Source organism: Echeneis naucrates, chromosome 2 (genome assembly GCF_900963305.1).
Source record: "Echeneis naucrates chromosome 2, fEcheNa1.1, whole genome shotgun sequence".
NCBI lineage: Eukaryota > Metazoa > Chordata > Actinopteri > Carangiformes > Echeneidae > Echeneis > Echeneis naucrates.
The window spans coordinates 784620-800286 of record NC_042512.1 but is presented as its reverse complement, the minus strand read 5'-3'; the positions used below and the strand labels follow the sequence as shown (position 1 = coordinate 800286).

Genomic DNA, 15667 nt, shown 5'->3' with positions numbered 1-15667 from the left:
ACATTTAACATTATGCACAAGGCACTGCTGGGATTTGAACCCAGGATCTCCTGTTTACAAGACAGGTGCTTTGACCAGCTAAGCCACAGCACCACTCTGAAGTACATGTATATACAGAGGATCTGGTGATGGAAGTGTAATGTGTATACTGCAGCTGAGGTTGATGGTAAAGTGGTTTGTTTTAATGTAGGAGCAAAAGTTGAACAATATGGAGACTTTACTTGGGACGGTTGTCATTGGAAGCTTGTTCACATTGTGAAGCTTTTAAATGCAGTTTATTTTACTGAGGACAAAGAAAAAGACCAATTCACTTGTAGAGCTGCTGGTAAAACAGGGACAGTCTGAGATTGCTCGGACATCCTGACTGCACAAAAGAGAGAAATTTCTGGATTCCTGATCCAACAAACATTTGGCTCCTGGCCCAGTTTGGTTCTGTCTGCAGAACTCAAAGGTATCTGGCAATTAATTGCGACTTTCACTTTGTGGTGGCCTTTGTCAGTCAGCACTGCCTCAACGAGTAGCACCTCGTGAATTCAACAGCCAAGTCAGTGCTGAGGTAAGTTAAAGTCTTGTGGAGAATGTGGGCATCGATCCCACTACTTCTCACATGCTAAGCGAGCGCTCTCCCATTTGAGCTAATTCCCCTGTACTGGCATGCAAGCTAACATTTGCCACTGTAAAAATGCTCCTTTAACAACCTCTGAGTTCACCATCAACAGGTTTCAAAGATGGAATCGCAGGCTGCAACAGGAAAAGTTCTGCATTTCTGCAGTTCTGCAGTTCTGCCGAACACAATCAGTCAGCGTGTTCGGCTGTAGCTCAGTGGTAGGACGTTCACCAAAACAAAAGGCCACTCAAGGCAGAACATGCCTCATACATGCTTTGCATGCTTTGCATGTATGAGGCGCTGGGTTGGCCTCTGACGATCATGACTCTGACTAAAGTTTGTCTCCTGTTAAAAAAGGGCAATCACCAAATTTCCATCTGCTCAACACAGCAACAAACACTAAACTACTGTTTCTCTAGTCTGGAGACTACAAACCACCTCAGCATGCAGCGACCTGGACTGTGTGTGAATAGACGGATAGTTAACTGCTCACATTAATGTATCTATCAGCAATGAAGGAGAGAGTCGTCGGCCACCTCGTCATGTTTGTTGTCAATTTGTTGTTAACAACAACTTGTTATTTTAATCAAATTATGTACTAGACCGTAACACACCACATGATGTTTCTCTTTCCTGCTCCTCGTTAATATAGTGGACAGTATCTCTGCCTGTCACACAGAAGACTACTGACCTTCAAACTACTGATGCACCGATATGAAATTTTTTATGATATGTTGTTTTTTATCAATATCTGTTAAAAGCATTTTCCCTGACCGGGAATCCAACCCGGGCCGCGGCGGTGAGAGCGCCGAATCCTAGCCACTAGACCATCAGGGAGTGTGTGGATACTAAATGTTGACTGAGTGACTAAGCAGGATAATATGGAGCAGTAATTTCAGTAATTTCCAACACCGTGGAGATGATGTTTAGAACTATACGAGGCCCCATCAAGGCAGCATCTTTCCCTGATGGTCTAGTGGCTAGGATTCGGTGCTCTCACCGCCGCGGCCTGGGTTCGATTCCCGGTCAGGGAAAGTGTTTTTACTGAAAAATACAGGTGATTGGAAAATTGAATTATTTTGAACTCTCTCGAAATAGCTTTGAAACCTGTTGATGTTGTTAAAGCAGCCTTTTCTATAATTACTGAAGTGTGCTTCGACAAACACAAAATCTTTCCCAGATGATCACATCCACTTTGACAGAAAGTGGATGTGGCGGTTAAAAATTACACTAATCTCGAGAAAAGACTGCAACCTGAACACCCCGAGCAGAGTGGCGCAGTGGAAGCGTGCTGGGCCCATAACCCAGAGGTCGATGGATCGAAACCATCCTCTGCTATTTATACATACTGTTACATATACATACTGGATGTCCCATCATGAGACATGACTTTTTCAGCAGCACTGATTAACAGGAAGACATGGAGAATTTTGTCTGTCATATCTATAATATTGATCGTTGTAACCTACAGCTGATGAAAACCCAAAAGTAGTTTGTTTCTACAACATCTGACCTGAGCAACAAGGCACTTTGACCAACTAAGCCACAGCACCACTCTGATGTACAGGGATGTATTTTGGATCTGAAAATACCCCCAACATACGTGGCTGACCATCATGAGTCTGAACAAGGTTTCTTTAGCATATAATAAACTGTCACATTAATGTCCTGAATGTGCTGTGTGTAAATAATGAGGTTCATCAAAACAAAGTCAGAACCAGAGCTCAGGCTGTTGGTACACAAACAAAGAAAGGCATACTTGTGGATTCACAAGATTATATCAGGATCTGACCTTTTCCTGTTCCATCAGTAACCATCAAAGGAGATGCTGATTCTGTGATGTCACAAAGGTTCTAATGACATCAAAGACATCAAAGACTCCTCCCACTTTTTCTCATGAACGCCACCATAGAGTGCTGCCTGCTGCAATAATGCTGCCTTTAATAGAAGTTTAGGAACATTTAATTAAATACATTTCGATTACAACTGGAAATGTCTGTTTATTGTTTATCACTTGTTAGGATCCCTGTTAGCTGTCACTGAGGAAGCAGCTACTCTTCTACTACAAGGACTATGATGAGGCAGTGGCCATTGATAATGCTGCCTGTCCTGCTGAATTTAGGTCACCTGCACTTTTTGCAACAGTCAGAGCTCCAGACACAATAACAGTACTGAAGAAAAATACTTTAAACATGAGCTCTGTGTCACATTCATGCAGCTTGTGTAGAAACAGTTCATTCCATCAGAATGAACCTTCACCTGTCACAGTGTGTTAGAAGCCCTGTGGGCAGCCACACAGGGGATGTAGCTCAGTGGGAGAGCGCATGCTTCGCATGTATGAGGCCCCGGGTTCAATCCCCGGCATCTCCAGCATTTATAATGAAGCATATGAAATGCTTAACTCCTCCATATTGTCCTGCTTACTCACTCAAACAAATTACTGAAAACACACATACGTATGTATTAAAGACAAACTGCTGGCCGCTGATTTAAAGCTTATTTTTTACGTCATCCAGAGTTCACCCAGCCCCTCATCCACTCTGAATGGACGCAAAATGGTACCGTTTGTTTGTGCTGTAAAATTTTTTATTTGTGCTGCTGCAGTTTTATTAATGTTAGACATTTTAATTTCTGGTGATGAAGTCACACAGCCCCCCATGTTCTCCAAATGGACCCAAAGTGCAGTTGTCACCAAAACAGTAACGTCAGATGTTTAAAAGAAATGTTATTCTTATCCACTCTTCATTGTGGATATGATTAATTTAACTTTATCTTTGGGTTATGAACCCCAGAGTCTGATATCTGATAAGTTAAGCTGCACTTCTAATGACCACCAGGGGGCAGTTCCACTGGTTGGAAAAAGACTTCAAACTGAACATTGAAGTCTATGGAGAGAACAACACCAACTTCTGAGAGGCTGCTTGTGGCCAGTATGGGGATTGAACCCATGACCTTGGCGTTATTAGCACCACACTCTAACCAGCTGAGCTAACCGGCCTGTTTGAAAGTTTTTTTTTTTGGCTTATTTTTACAAATCAATCTTCAATAATTACATAGCCTATCGTAGCTCAAAGCTTTTGATCCAGTGAGACATTTATAAGCAGTTACAGCACATTGAACAGAACCTGTTGAAGTCAGAGAGCAGAAACAGAGAGCAGAGAGGAGGCTTCATCAGACAGTTTCTCTTTTCACCTGCTGCAGTAGCTCAGAGCCTCTGTGGTTAGGTAAATATCCAAAGAGGATGTAGATCAGTGGTAGATGTTCATCAAAAAAAAAAAAGGCCACTGAAAGCAGAAACACTGCTCAGGCTAAAGACCAGACCGCCTTCAGACCACATCTTCAGGTAAACGTTAACATGATGAGGTGGCCGAGTGGTTAAGGCGATGGACTGCTAATCCATTGTACTCTGCACACAACATATTGTATCCGCACACTCCCTGATGGTCTAGTGGCTAGGATTTGGCGCTCTCACCGCCGGGGTTCAATTCCCGGTCAGGGAAAATATTTTTAACAGATATTGATAACGGTATCGGGGAAAAATTTCATATCGGTGCATCAGTAGTTTGAAGGTTTGAAGTCTTCTGTGTGACAGGCAGAAATACTGTCCACTATATTAACGAGGAGCAGGAAAGAGAAACATCATGTGGTGTGTGACTTCACTTCCTCTGTGGAAAAACAAACAGAGAATAAAGTTGTTTCCTAACAGTTTCTGTCCAGAGACCTTTAGTGTGTGAGGTGAACATAGCAACTTTTACATATGTTGGAAATTAGTTCCTTTGCACTCTGTGATGCTTCTGCACCTGACAGTGGTGGGATTCAAACACACAAATCTGAAGAGACTGGAGCCTAAAGCCAGCGCCTTGGACCGCTCAGCCACACTACCACATACCTCTGCCAGCTTCACTGCACAAGAATACCACGTCTCACATTTTGTGAATCCTCAAAGCTGTCCCAATGTTTGGAGCAGAGAATGGCAGAAAGATGTCCTTGAAGCATCCTGGACGCACAACCAGTCAGCGTGCAGCATCCAACCTCACAAACTCTCAAACAATATTTAACTGTACTGTTTAAACCAATGTAGAGGAAACGTGGAACCCCTCCTCACCACAGCTGTGCCTCAAAACCCTGTCCATGAATATCACTAATAGAATGGGACAGCAAGCACAGCCCTGCTGGACGCCAACACCCACAGCTTCCTGCCACAGCGTAGCCACAAAGCCCCCTCAGGGAATCGAAATCCCAGTCTTCCACATGACAGGCAAAAATCCTGTCCGCAAGGGGTTAAAACAAAGTACGTCCGTGGGTGGGCTCGAACCACCATCCTTCCAATTAACAGCCAAACGTGCTGACCAATTGCACCACAGAGACATGAATTGTCCCATGTTCGAGACTGAAGTTCCAGCGAGAATTATCCTAAATGACAGCTTTTTGGTCCATCTTGAATGATCTCTAAATATCTTTGCAATGAGAATTTAACATGGAACGTCCCTGGGGGGGCTCAAACCTCCATCCTTTCAGTTTACAGTCGAACACGCTGACACACTCACCATCACAAGACAGGTCATTTTCACAGCAAGGAACTACTCACTGTATGAAAATAAGGACATGGACAGATGGAAACTATTCACAAATACATTCAAAAATCATGTAAGAACAACATACTTCTTGAACAAATCAACATTGATAAAAAATAACATGGTAAAATGAATTGGAATTCACACTGTAAATACTGGGGGTGTACACAAGGGTTTGTAATTTTTTATTTGTTTATTTTGCTGCTCTGGTTGAATGCTCTAAAAGTGTGTGACTTTTCTTTCTCAACTAGTACATAATGTCCAATGTTGTGTCTATTTATTCATTTCTGTAAATAGTCCATATGGTGTAAACGTGAAAATAACTGATAGATTTCTTTTTTTTTTAATAATAAAAGAGAAAAAAACACACCTGATCTCATGTGATCTTGGAAGCTAAGCAGGGACAGGCCTGATTAGTAGTTGGACAGGAGACCGCCTGGCAATACCAGGTGCTGTAAGCTTTTTCACTTAGAGGACAGTGTTGCCTAGGTGATGGACTAGAAATCCATTGGGGTTTCCCCACGCAGGTTTGAATCCTGCCAACAACGTTTACTTCCTCTTATGGACCAAGTTTCCCATTTGGGGAGAGACACAGCTGAGTGCTGTTGTTAGGACTTATCTAAGAGGATGAGAGAACTCACTGGTGCTCAGTTATCATTATCAAGGCCGGTGATAGGGACACACCTTTAGTTCCACTTCCAGGTCATGGAAGCAATAATGAGAAGTCATTTCTACTGTGTGCTGTGCTGAAATAGCTCATTTGGGAGAATGTTAGATTTCTTAAAACAATTAGTTAACTTTTTGCTACAGAAAAAACAAGAACAACCATGGAAGCATTTCAAAAATGAAGCCAATTTTGATTGTTTTATTTGTATCTTCAGCTCAGTCCCCACTTTGGAAACTCACAGTGACAGTATCTGCTGGATGTAAGAACATGAAGGAGGTAAAATGTCCACAGCAGAAGGTGGGCACATCATTGGACATGTCATATGAAGGGCTCGTCCGGGATTTGAACCCGGGACCTCTCGCACCCAAAGCGAGAATCATACCCCTAGACCAACGAGCCCTTGATAAGGTTTTTTAAATTATTGAAAAAATGTTACTTTTCATTCTGATCTTTATTCAAGCGTTCTTTATTGACAAGAAAGATCCAACATTAAGAACAGAACAGCTACACACAAACAAACTTTCACACAGGCCGGTTAGCTCAGCTGGTTAGAGAGTGGTGCTAATAACGCCAAGGTTATGGGTTCAATCCCCATACTGGCCACAAGCAGCATCTCAGAAGTTGATGTTGTTCTCTCCATATACTTCAATGCAGCCTGAAGTCTTTTTCCAACCAGTGGAACTGCCCCCTGGTGGTCATTAGAAGTGCAGCTTAACTTATCAGATACAACAATAACACAAAGGTACAATGATCAGAGCAAAGTCTGCAGATTGATCATTTCCTTTGTAACAGTTTAGTGATTAGTTTCCAGCTGGACCACCAGGGGTTCACCATCCAGGGGATGTAACTCAGTGGTAGAGTGGATGTATTAGAAAATTAAATCATGTATTATATCATTACAGATGTGACACAGGAAATGATCATCACAATGTTTAAATCGAAAAATTGTCTGCTCTGACAAATGTACTTTTCTGTCTTAAAAAGAAATTTTCCGGCAATAACTTAGTGGAAGTGTGACGTAGTCACCAGATTTTTCTCTGTTCTGAGGAGTATTGCCTGCTGAATGTGGTGACGTCATTTGGAGTGTTTTCATTGATCCGATTCTGAGTGTTACATTTGTCCCGTCTTACTTTAGTAACACTGCCATGTTTGAGTCGAAATAAATTCAGTGACTCTTTAAAATGATCGCGGTACGGATGCTAATCCTGTTAGCCGGTCTATGGCGTTTTCTATTGCATGTTAGCATTAAACGGACATAACGGACTTTATGTTAAGATAAAATGATGGCAGTAATGCTGGATTAAAATAACTTTGAACGCCATTTTAAATATCTGGATGTTCAGTCATTTGTGCTTTTATTCTGTGGATAACAAAGATATTCTTTCATTTTATTATTCTCTCTTTTGGTCGAAAAAAGCCGAGTCCAGTTGAGGAGAGCCGAATCTTCAGAGAATCCGTGCAGACAGGGGGGTTATTTTGATGGACACACCATGAGGCCAATCACATGAGAGGACAAACTGATGTTTTCACAATAATATTCAGCTGGTAAATTGACATAGATATGAAGTTTTACAGGTGACCAAGAAGAGACGTTTTCTTTGCTCTACAACGTAACTTTGTGAAAATAACATGTCTGTGGTTGTTTTCTGATCCCTCCTTCGTTTCTTCATGTCTTCTGTTTGTGTCTCTCTCTCGGAGTGATGTTGTTACTGAAGCCGACTCTGACCCCTCACTGAGCGGGTCGGTGCGGAGAAACACTCCGTTACCTCCGACAGCTGAGCGGTATCGCTTCTCGGCCTTTTGGCTAAGATCAAGTGTAGTATCTGTTCTTATCAGTTTAATATCTGATACGTCCCCTACCCGGGGACCATATATTAAATAGATTTTTGGAACAGGGAGATGGAATAGGGGCTTGCTCCGTCCACTCCACGCATCGACCTGGTATTGCAGTATCTCCAGGAACGGTGCACTCCCTCTGTGTGTTCAATACAAGTCCTGTTCAGCTCAACATCACCTTAAACACATGATGTTGTCTTCATGTGTGTAACGCTGAGTGTACAGAGTGTTCATGTTCAGTTTATGGTTTTACAATCAGTGATGCATTCATGTAGAAACATCAGTTTAATGTTGCTGATTTCATCAGGTTATATTCTGCTGACCAGACTGAATCAATAAAGTTTTGTTTCAACACGTCATCGTTTAAATGTTGGTTGTATTTTGCATTTGTCAGCTGAATCCACAGAGTGACTGAAATGATGAAGTAAATCCAGGAAAGGAAAAACATTTGGCTCAGAATCTCAATGTAGATTTGAACAAAGAGCTCCAGCTGAAGAAAACAATGCTGTCTGTTTCCAGATGATGAAGAACTCAGTTCTCAGTTGATGCTCAGTTATCTCCATCTAGTGGACAGATGGTAGAAGTTGATTCCTGAAAAGAGGAAGTGACTTTTCCTCAGATCAAACTGTTGAAGGAGAACGAGCAGCTTCTTCCTCACTGACTCACTCAACCTCTGTCTCCTGGGTTTGGATTTAGGTCTGGGTCTGGGTCTGGGTCTAAGACCAGGTGGGCCTGCTCAGAGTCTCTGTGTTGGATGTGAGCTGCTGAAATCTCTGAACACCATGACACAGATAATATCAGTCTGATGTGTCATCTGTGATCCAGATGTTGTCAGCAACAAACAGATGTTCCTGACAGAAGCTGTGCTGATTCACTTCAACCAGCACATGAGTCTCTTTCTCAGGAGCACACACAGAAAAAATAAGATTTTCTATTCCAACAATATACGTGATGTCCTCGTGTATGAATGAATGTTTCACTGATGCAGATTTTTACAGAACAACATCAACAATCAACAACAATAACTCCACAACAAGACTGTGTGACGTCACTGGAGATCAAAGGCATTTCCTGTCTTTCATTGATCTCCAACATGACACAGATGCATACGTCACACTATCTCACGTTCGCTTCAAATGGTTGAGCGCATGCGCAGAGAGACACAGACAGAAATGTCTGACTGGACTGATCATTGTAACTTTGTGTTATTGTTGTGTCTGATAAGTTAAGGTCCATAAACTTTCTATAAAAGTGGATGTGGTGGTTAAAAAGTACTGAGACTTCCACCTGCAGTCTATCTAATGACCACCACTGGTTGGAAAATGAAGTCAGAGTGTAAACAGTTAAAGCTCCTTGATGGTGACGCATGTCTCAGGGACATGTGGGATCCTCGTTAGTATAGTGGACAGTTACGCAGAAGCTCAGTGGTAGAACATTTGTCTCTGAGTGTCTCCTGCCAAACTGCAATTTTGAACAAGGGTCAGTGTATAAGTCCCACCTACCCCAACAAAATGCTGGAAAAATACGCCCGTCTTTAAATTTTCAAATGAAAAGTCTCCATCTGATGTTCTTTTCATTTAGACTCCATGCAGGCTGTTAATGATTACTTTGTTTGTGTGTGGCTGTTTTGAATGTGTGATCTTTGTTGTTCATAAAGAAAGGCTTTAATAAAGATCAGAATGAGAAAGAACATTTCCTCCAGTTTGTCACACCCCACCTGTCATGTCTCTGTTCCCCACCAGTGGGGTGGAGCCCACACTTTAAGAACGGCGGCCCTATAAGCATCCAACAGCATCACTGATTCAGAAGCAGCACAGTGACAACTGTACACATTACTGGAGAAAGTGATAAATGACATTCTCCATCTATTTGAGTCAGTGAGGAAACATGTGAAGAGAAGAAGCTGCTCGTTCTCCTTCAACAGTTTGATCTGAGGAAAAGTCACTTCCTCTTTTCAGGAATCAACTTCTACCATCTGTCCACTAGATGGAGATAACTGAGCATCAACGTAAAAACCCTCCGGTCTTCCATGTGTGAACTATAATACCAGTGAATTAAACAAAGATCGTCCCTGGGTGGGCTCGAACCACCATCCTTTCGGTTAACAGCCGAACGCGCTGACCGATTGCGCCACAGAGACACGTTGACCAGGTGAAGGTTCATTCTGATGGAATGAACTGTTTCTACACAAACTGCATGAATGTGACACAGAGCTCATGTTTAAAGTGTTTTTCTTCAGTACTCTTATTGTGTATGGAGCTCTGACTGTTGACATAAGTGCAGGTGACCTAAATTCAGCAGCATCATCAATGTCCTCATCTCATCCAAAAGGCTTCATCAGACAGATCAGTGTTGCTTGAGCTCAGAAACCATCATGTAGGACTCTGAATCTACGTGAACCTGTTTGACTGCAGATGTGCATATTAAACTGATAAGCACTGTTGGGGATCAAACAGAAAAGGACAAACGTATTAAAGAAGATTTTTCTTTTCTTTTAATTATATATAACCCACAGATCCAGTACCAGCACGTAGCTGTGAGCAGAGTGGCGCAGCGGAAGCGTGCTGGGCCCATAACCCAGAGGTCGATGGATCAAAACCATCCTCTGCTATTCTAACATACTGGATGTCTCATCATGAAACATGAGTTTAACTTCAGCAGCATTGATTATCAGAAAAACACGCAGAATGTCACGTTCTCCATTAATGTGTACAATTTTCACTGTGCTGCTTGTGACTCTGATGCTGCTGAATGCTCTTAAAGTGTGTCTCTCCGCCCCGAAAGTAACACAATCAAATTGTGAACTGGAATTGCTTACATTTTTGTCATCTTTTTTTTTTTTTTTTTTTTACAATTGCAGTTTTTCACAATTCACATTTTCAAATATAAAATGCACTTTAATTATTTTATTTGCTTCAAAAATGTCAAAAGTATAAGCGTCAATGTGAATCATCTTGTTTTTACATGATTACCAATTTTTAAACGACTGCACATAAACCAGGGTTAGTGTTCGGAACCAGCCCTCTCTGTGTTGTTCTCTTGAGACTTTTGTCTGTCATAACAATACAGAATCGTTGTGTTTTGATAAGCTGTTAACTCGCAGAGTGTGGCTGCATTACTCTCGTCCAGACAGGGACCAACATTTACGCCAGATTTTCTCCGAAACCGCAAAACTTCATTTGAAACTTCAGGATGTGTTAGAAAACAAAATCACCTATTATATCATTACAGATATGACACAGGAAATGATCATCACAATGTTTAAATCTAAAGGTTCACAGCTCAGACAAATTTACTTTTCGGTCTCAAAAACAATTTTCCGGCAATAACTTCGTGGAAGTGTGACGTCATTTCTATTCCAATAATATTCCAATAATATACGTGATGTCGTCGTGTATGAATGAATGTTTCACTGATGCACAACTCCACAAGACTGTGTGACGTCACTGGAGATCAAAGGCATTACCTGCCTTTCATTGATCTCCCACGCGACACAGATTCATACGTCACTCTCTCACGGTCGCTTCAAATGACTGAGTGCAGTTTCTGTAGTGTAGTGGTTGTCATGTTTACATCACACACTAAAAGCTTCTCCGCAGCTCCTCGTTAGTATAATGGACAGTATCTCCGCCTGTCACGCGGAAGACCGGGGTTCGATTCCCCGACGGGGAGAGTACGTGTGTATTTCTATAATATGTTATTAACCAGAGTGATAGAAGTAAACAAAATGGCCACACTCCCACAGGACTCCGTTGTAGCTCTCTTCCGGTCAGCTCAGTAGGCTGACATGAACCACGTGACCACCCCGCAGTGAGATCATAGAGTGTCGGGACTCTTCTCTCTCTGTCTGTCTGTATCCATGTCAGAAACTCTGAAACAATCTGAACTTCTTTAAAACACGGTGGATTTACTGATATGAAAGTGTCCAGCGGTCCATGATGGATTATTATAGAAAGATATCAACTTCAATTCAAATACATTGTTGAATATAAACACAAAAATTAAAATAATCAGCAGCAGCTTTTTTCTAATGTTAAAATGAGTGAAGTCAGATCACAGACTGTTCTTTTGTTGATGTCTGGTCCTCCAGGTGAGGAGTCCTTCAGTTTGTGGAGGATTTCAGTGTGAATAAAGGATGAGGTGGTGTGTATAGTGGCAGCATAAAGACTGGGTCCCGCTGTCTTACAGCGTCTATTCATGGGGGCTTTGACCTGCTCCGTGTCCGACCTGGGCCGGTGCACCCCTCCTTAGACGACCTGGTGATCCCGGGCTCCCCCCGGAGCACCATATCGATACCGAACTTAGTGCGGACACCCGATCGACATAGTCCGCTGCAGCCCAGAGCTCCTGAGCTCAAACGCTCCTCCAGCCTCAGCCTCCCGGTAACTTGGATTACAGGCGAGGGACACACTTCCTTTACGACAGTGACGTCATCAACATTTCCATAAATCTTTTCTGACTTCTAACTTTAGGGTTTGAATTCACTGATAAATAATAAAGTCTAACCATGTGAAAATGAAAACTCTGATGCTTTTAGTATTTCCATAAGCCTTTTATGACTTCTAACTTCCCCTGCACAGTGATTTATCATGAAGTCTTTATCAGTGTGCTTCTAATGTGCAAATAAACTAAACTAAAGCAGACAGCAACAAAAAGGGAGACACACAGAGACTGAACAGGCTGATCAGGAGAACAGGCTCTGGACTCAGCTTGTGCAGCTTGTGTAGAAAAAGTTTATTCCATCAGACACCTGAAACACCTCCTTTGTGGAGAAACTGTTCTGAATGGTGACAGTGGGGCAGCCTTTGTGCTTACATCTGAAATTCTAAATAAATCTGATTGGTAGAGTGTTGTTACAGTTGTAATGACACAATTTTCAAATATAACCAATCATAGATCACAAACAGGCAATCAGGCCCTTAACCATGCTACACCACTCTGCTGTAAAACACCCCAGATGGGACTCGGACCCACAATCCCTGGCTTAGGAGGCCAGTGCCTTATCCATTAGGCCAGTGGGGCAGATGTGACAACGTGTCAATGGCTTCGAAGCCCACCAGGGACCTGCTATGTTTACTTTCGTTTTTAGTCCCAGACAACCCCTTCTGGTTCCATGGTGCGTCTGACTTTGGATCAGAAGACTGAGGGTTCGAGTCCCTTTGTGGTTAGGCACCTGTGTATTACAGGTGAACGGACTAAACTGTGTCAATTTTACAGAAACCTCTGCTGCTTGATGCTGCCTTCATCCTGATGAATGTTGAAGCAATGAAATATGACAAGAACAGACAATAAACTGACAACAGGACATGAAAATGGGCCACACTCAGACCCCACATGGCCCAAAGGACAAGGTGTTTGACTTTGGATTAGAAGACTGAGGGTTTGAGGCCCTGGCTGCAGTAGACAAGAGAAAATGTAGATGTTGTTGCACGATCCTGTGTTTAGCAGAAGGAAATTGGTGAGTGCCTTTTCATAGGAGACAAACTTTGTTAAGAGTCATGAGAGTGAGGCACTTCTGTTGGCTACAAGACATTATGGGCTCGACTGGGATTTCAACCCAGGACACTTCCTGTACTACAGCTTTTACCTGCAGGCTGTGAACAAGAGAAACAGTAATTTTGTGTTTAGCAGAAGGAAATTTGGTGATTGACCACTTTTCACAGGAGACAAAAAATGTTAAGAATCATCACAGTGAGGCATTAATGATTGCAACATGGCATGACATTCATCGATTGATTATAAATGAAAAGCTCAGAACCAAACAGTGTATCTTTCATCCAAACCCTGACAGTTTCTCCACACAGGAGGTGTTTCAGCTGTCTGATAGAATAAGCTGTTTGTACACAAGCTGCATGAATGTGACACAGAGCTCATGTTTAAAGTATTTTTTAAAGTATTTTTCTTTAGTTTTACAATCAGTCCTCTCACCAGGCACAGTGGTGAGAGCTCAGAATCCTAGCTACGAGACCACCAGGGAGGTTTGCGGGGTATGATTCTCGCTTAGAGTGCGAGAGATCCTGGGAGAGCCCAGCTGTTGCCTTGCAGTTATCAGGGGAGCTAACCCTTATTATATGGAGCTGTGTGAGGTTGGCTGGTTGTGTTATTTGCAGTATCTTGTAAAGTGAAGCAACAGTAACTTTGTAACTGTGCTGCACAGAAGGGAAATTGGCGATTGACTGCTTTTCACAGGAGACAAACTTTGGTAGCCGTCATGATGGTCAGCCACTTATATTGCGATATTTTCAGATCCTCCGTACATCTTTGCACTTCAGGGCCGTGCTGTGGCTTAGTTGGTCAAAGCGCCTGTCTAGTAAAAAGGAGATCCTGGGTTCACATCCTAGCCGTGCCTCTTTGTTGAGATAAAGCCATGTTAACTTTTAAAATTTCACCAGCATACCAGCACTTGACTGGGTCCTCATGTAACTTCAGAAGTTCAATTAAAAGGACACAGCAGTCTGTCTGACCAACCAACTAACCCACACAGTCTTCAAACCAGGTACGATCCAACAAAAACAGCTGAGTACAGTGCTGTGGACTTCAGCCGGAAACGGGCTGAATGATTTCACAACCAATGCAGACAAAGGTTGTGTATGTTTGCTGGTTAAATCCCAGCAGTTCCTTGTGCTTGAAGTCAAATGTTGATGAAATAAAGTACTTTTGGGTTTTCATCTGCTGGAGGTCACAATGATCAATATTAATAGAAACACTTGAAATATGTCACTGTGTGTAATGATGTCATAAAATATATTATTTTTACTTTCTGAATGGGATAAAATGAAATAAAACAAATCTTTGATATTATTTCAGTGTCATCACATGCACCTGAAATGGGGGGCTGTCTGATAAGCAATTCATTTTGGAACAGGTCAGGAATCAAAAAGTGGTTGAATATATTTATCTTATAGCTTTTTGAAGGAATGAAATAGTTCTGTTTCATCCCTTTTACAGTGATTAGTAATCTGTCACTGATTCCATTTTAAAGTAACTTCCCCAACACTGTACGACGGTGCTGACTGCTGCAGTAATGCTGCCTTTAATAGAAGTTTAGGAACATTTGATGAAAGAATACATTTTGGTGACAATTGGAAATGTCTGTTTATAGTTTATCACTTGTCAGGATCCCCGTTAGCTGTCACTGAGGCAGCAGCTACTCTTCCTGGGGTCCAAATGAAAATGCACATCTGCAGTCAAACAGGTTCAGGTAGATGCAGAGTCCTACATTAAAACAAACCACTTTACCATCAACCTCAGCTGCAGTATACACATTACACTTCCATCACCAGATCCTCTGTATATAGATGTACTTCAGAGTGGTGCTGTGGCTTAGCTGGTCAAAGTGCCTGTCTCCTGGGTTTGAATCACAGCAGTGCCTTGTTCATAATGTTAGATACAACAGATATAACAAGCTGGCAGTTGAAACTGTTTGCCTCTGAAGAGACCTGAGCAGGTCGGACTGCTCGGCCACTCTACCACCTTCACAGAAGGAATGACACCCATGTGACATTATGAGAAACCTCAAAGGTTTGGAGGAGAGAAGAGTATGTGACCATGACTGTCCTGTGAGCTTCATTCACAATATGACATGACCTCTACTACTGAGCTACATCCTCTTTGGACCTTTACTGAACCACAGAGGCTCTGAGCTGCTGCAGCAGGTGAAAAGAGAAACTGTTTCATGAAGCCTCCTCTCTGCTCAGGGGTGGATCACTGTTTTGGGTGGAGTGGAGTTACTGTTATATGTAGTCACTATCACACAAAAATCAGAAGACAGAGGTTCCACTGAGACTTGAACTCAGATCACTGGATTCAAAGTCCAGAGTGCTAACCATTACACCATGGAACCACAGGGGTCTTTAGCAATGTTCCAGTGTCAAGGGATGTCATTGATGGAGCCAAACTGTCTCCACTTTTTATATGGTGAATGTGTGCTTCTGTGTTTTTTTTTTCTTTTGCAAGAAAATGTAAAATAAAATAAAACTTAAA

The 15667-nt window shown here is 42.2% G+C and overlaps 1 protein-coding gene and 13 non-coding genes across 14 annotated transcripts in view; 7 read left to right on the top strand and 7 right to left on the bottom strand.

Moving 5' to 3' along the window:
* Nucleotides 1–15667, top strand: part of LOC115053664 (NLR family CARD domain-containing protein 3-like) — a 284587-nt gene that overhangs the window by 101093 nt on the left and 167827 nt on the right. The gene's annotated exons all lie outside the window — the stretch shown is intronic.
* trnat-ugu (transfer RNA threonine (anticodon UGU)) lies at nucleotides 20–93 on the bottom strand. The gene has a single exon. It is a non-coding gene; the product is annotated as a tRNA-Thr (tRNA).
* On the bottom strand, nucleotides 1373–1444 carry trnae-cuc (transfer RNA glutamic acid (anticodon CUC)). Its single transcript has one exon. It is a non-coding gene; the product is annotated as a tRNA-Glu (tRNA).
* On the top strand, nucleotides 1570–1641 carry trnae-cuc (transfer RNA glutamic acid (anticodon CUC)). Its single transcript has one exon. It is a non-coding gene; the product is annotated as a tRNA-Glu (tRNA).
* trnam-cau (transfer RNA methionine (anticodon CAU)) lies at nucleotides 1874–1945 on the top strand. The gene has a single exon. It is a non-coding gene; the product is annotated as a tRNA-Met (tRNA).
* On the top strand, nucleotides 2906–2977 carry trnaa-cgc (transfer RNA alanine (anticodon CGC)). The gene has a single exon. It is a non-coding gene; the product is annotated as a tRNA-Ala (tRNA).
* trnai-aau (transfer RNA isoleucine (anticodon AAU)) lies at nucleotides 3532–3605 on the bottom strand. The gene has a single exon. It is a non-coding gene; the product is annotated as a tRNA-Ile (tRNA).
* On the bottom strand, nucleotides 6176–6247 carry trnap-ugg (transfer RNA proline (anticodon UGG)). The gene has a single exon. It is a non-coding gene; the product is annotated as a tRNA-Pro (tRNA).
* trnai-aau (transfer RNA isoleucine (anticodon AAU)) lies at nucleotides 6378–6451 on the top strand. Its single transcript has one exon. It is a non-coding gene; the product is annotated as a tRNA-Ile (tRNA).
* On the top strand, nucleotides 7633–7823 carry LOC115057832 (U2 spliceosomal RNA). Its single transcript, XR_003841966.1, has one exon. It is a non-coding gene; the product is annotated as a U2 spliceosomal RNA (small nuclear RNA).
* Nucleotides 9751–9824, bottom strand: trnan-guu (transfer RNA asparagine (anticodon GUU)). The gene has a single exon. It is a non-coding gene; the product is annotated as a tRNA-Asn (tRNA).
* On the top strand, nucleotides 11285–11356 carry trnad-guc (transfer RNA aspartic acid (anticodon GUC)). Its single transcript has one exon. It is a non-coding gene; the product is annotated as a tRNA-Asp (tRNA).
* On the bottom strand, nucleotides 12634–12706 carry trnar-ccu (transfer RNA arginine (anticodon CCU)). Its single transcript has one exon. It is a non-coding gene; the product is annotated as a tRNA-Arg (tRNA).
* On the bottom strand, nucleotides 15456–15527 carry trnaq-uug (transfer RNA glutamine (anticodon UUG)). Its single transcript has one exon. It is a non-coding gene; the product is annotated as a tRNA-Gln (tRNA).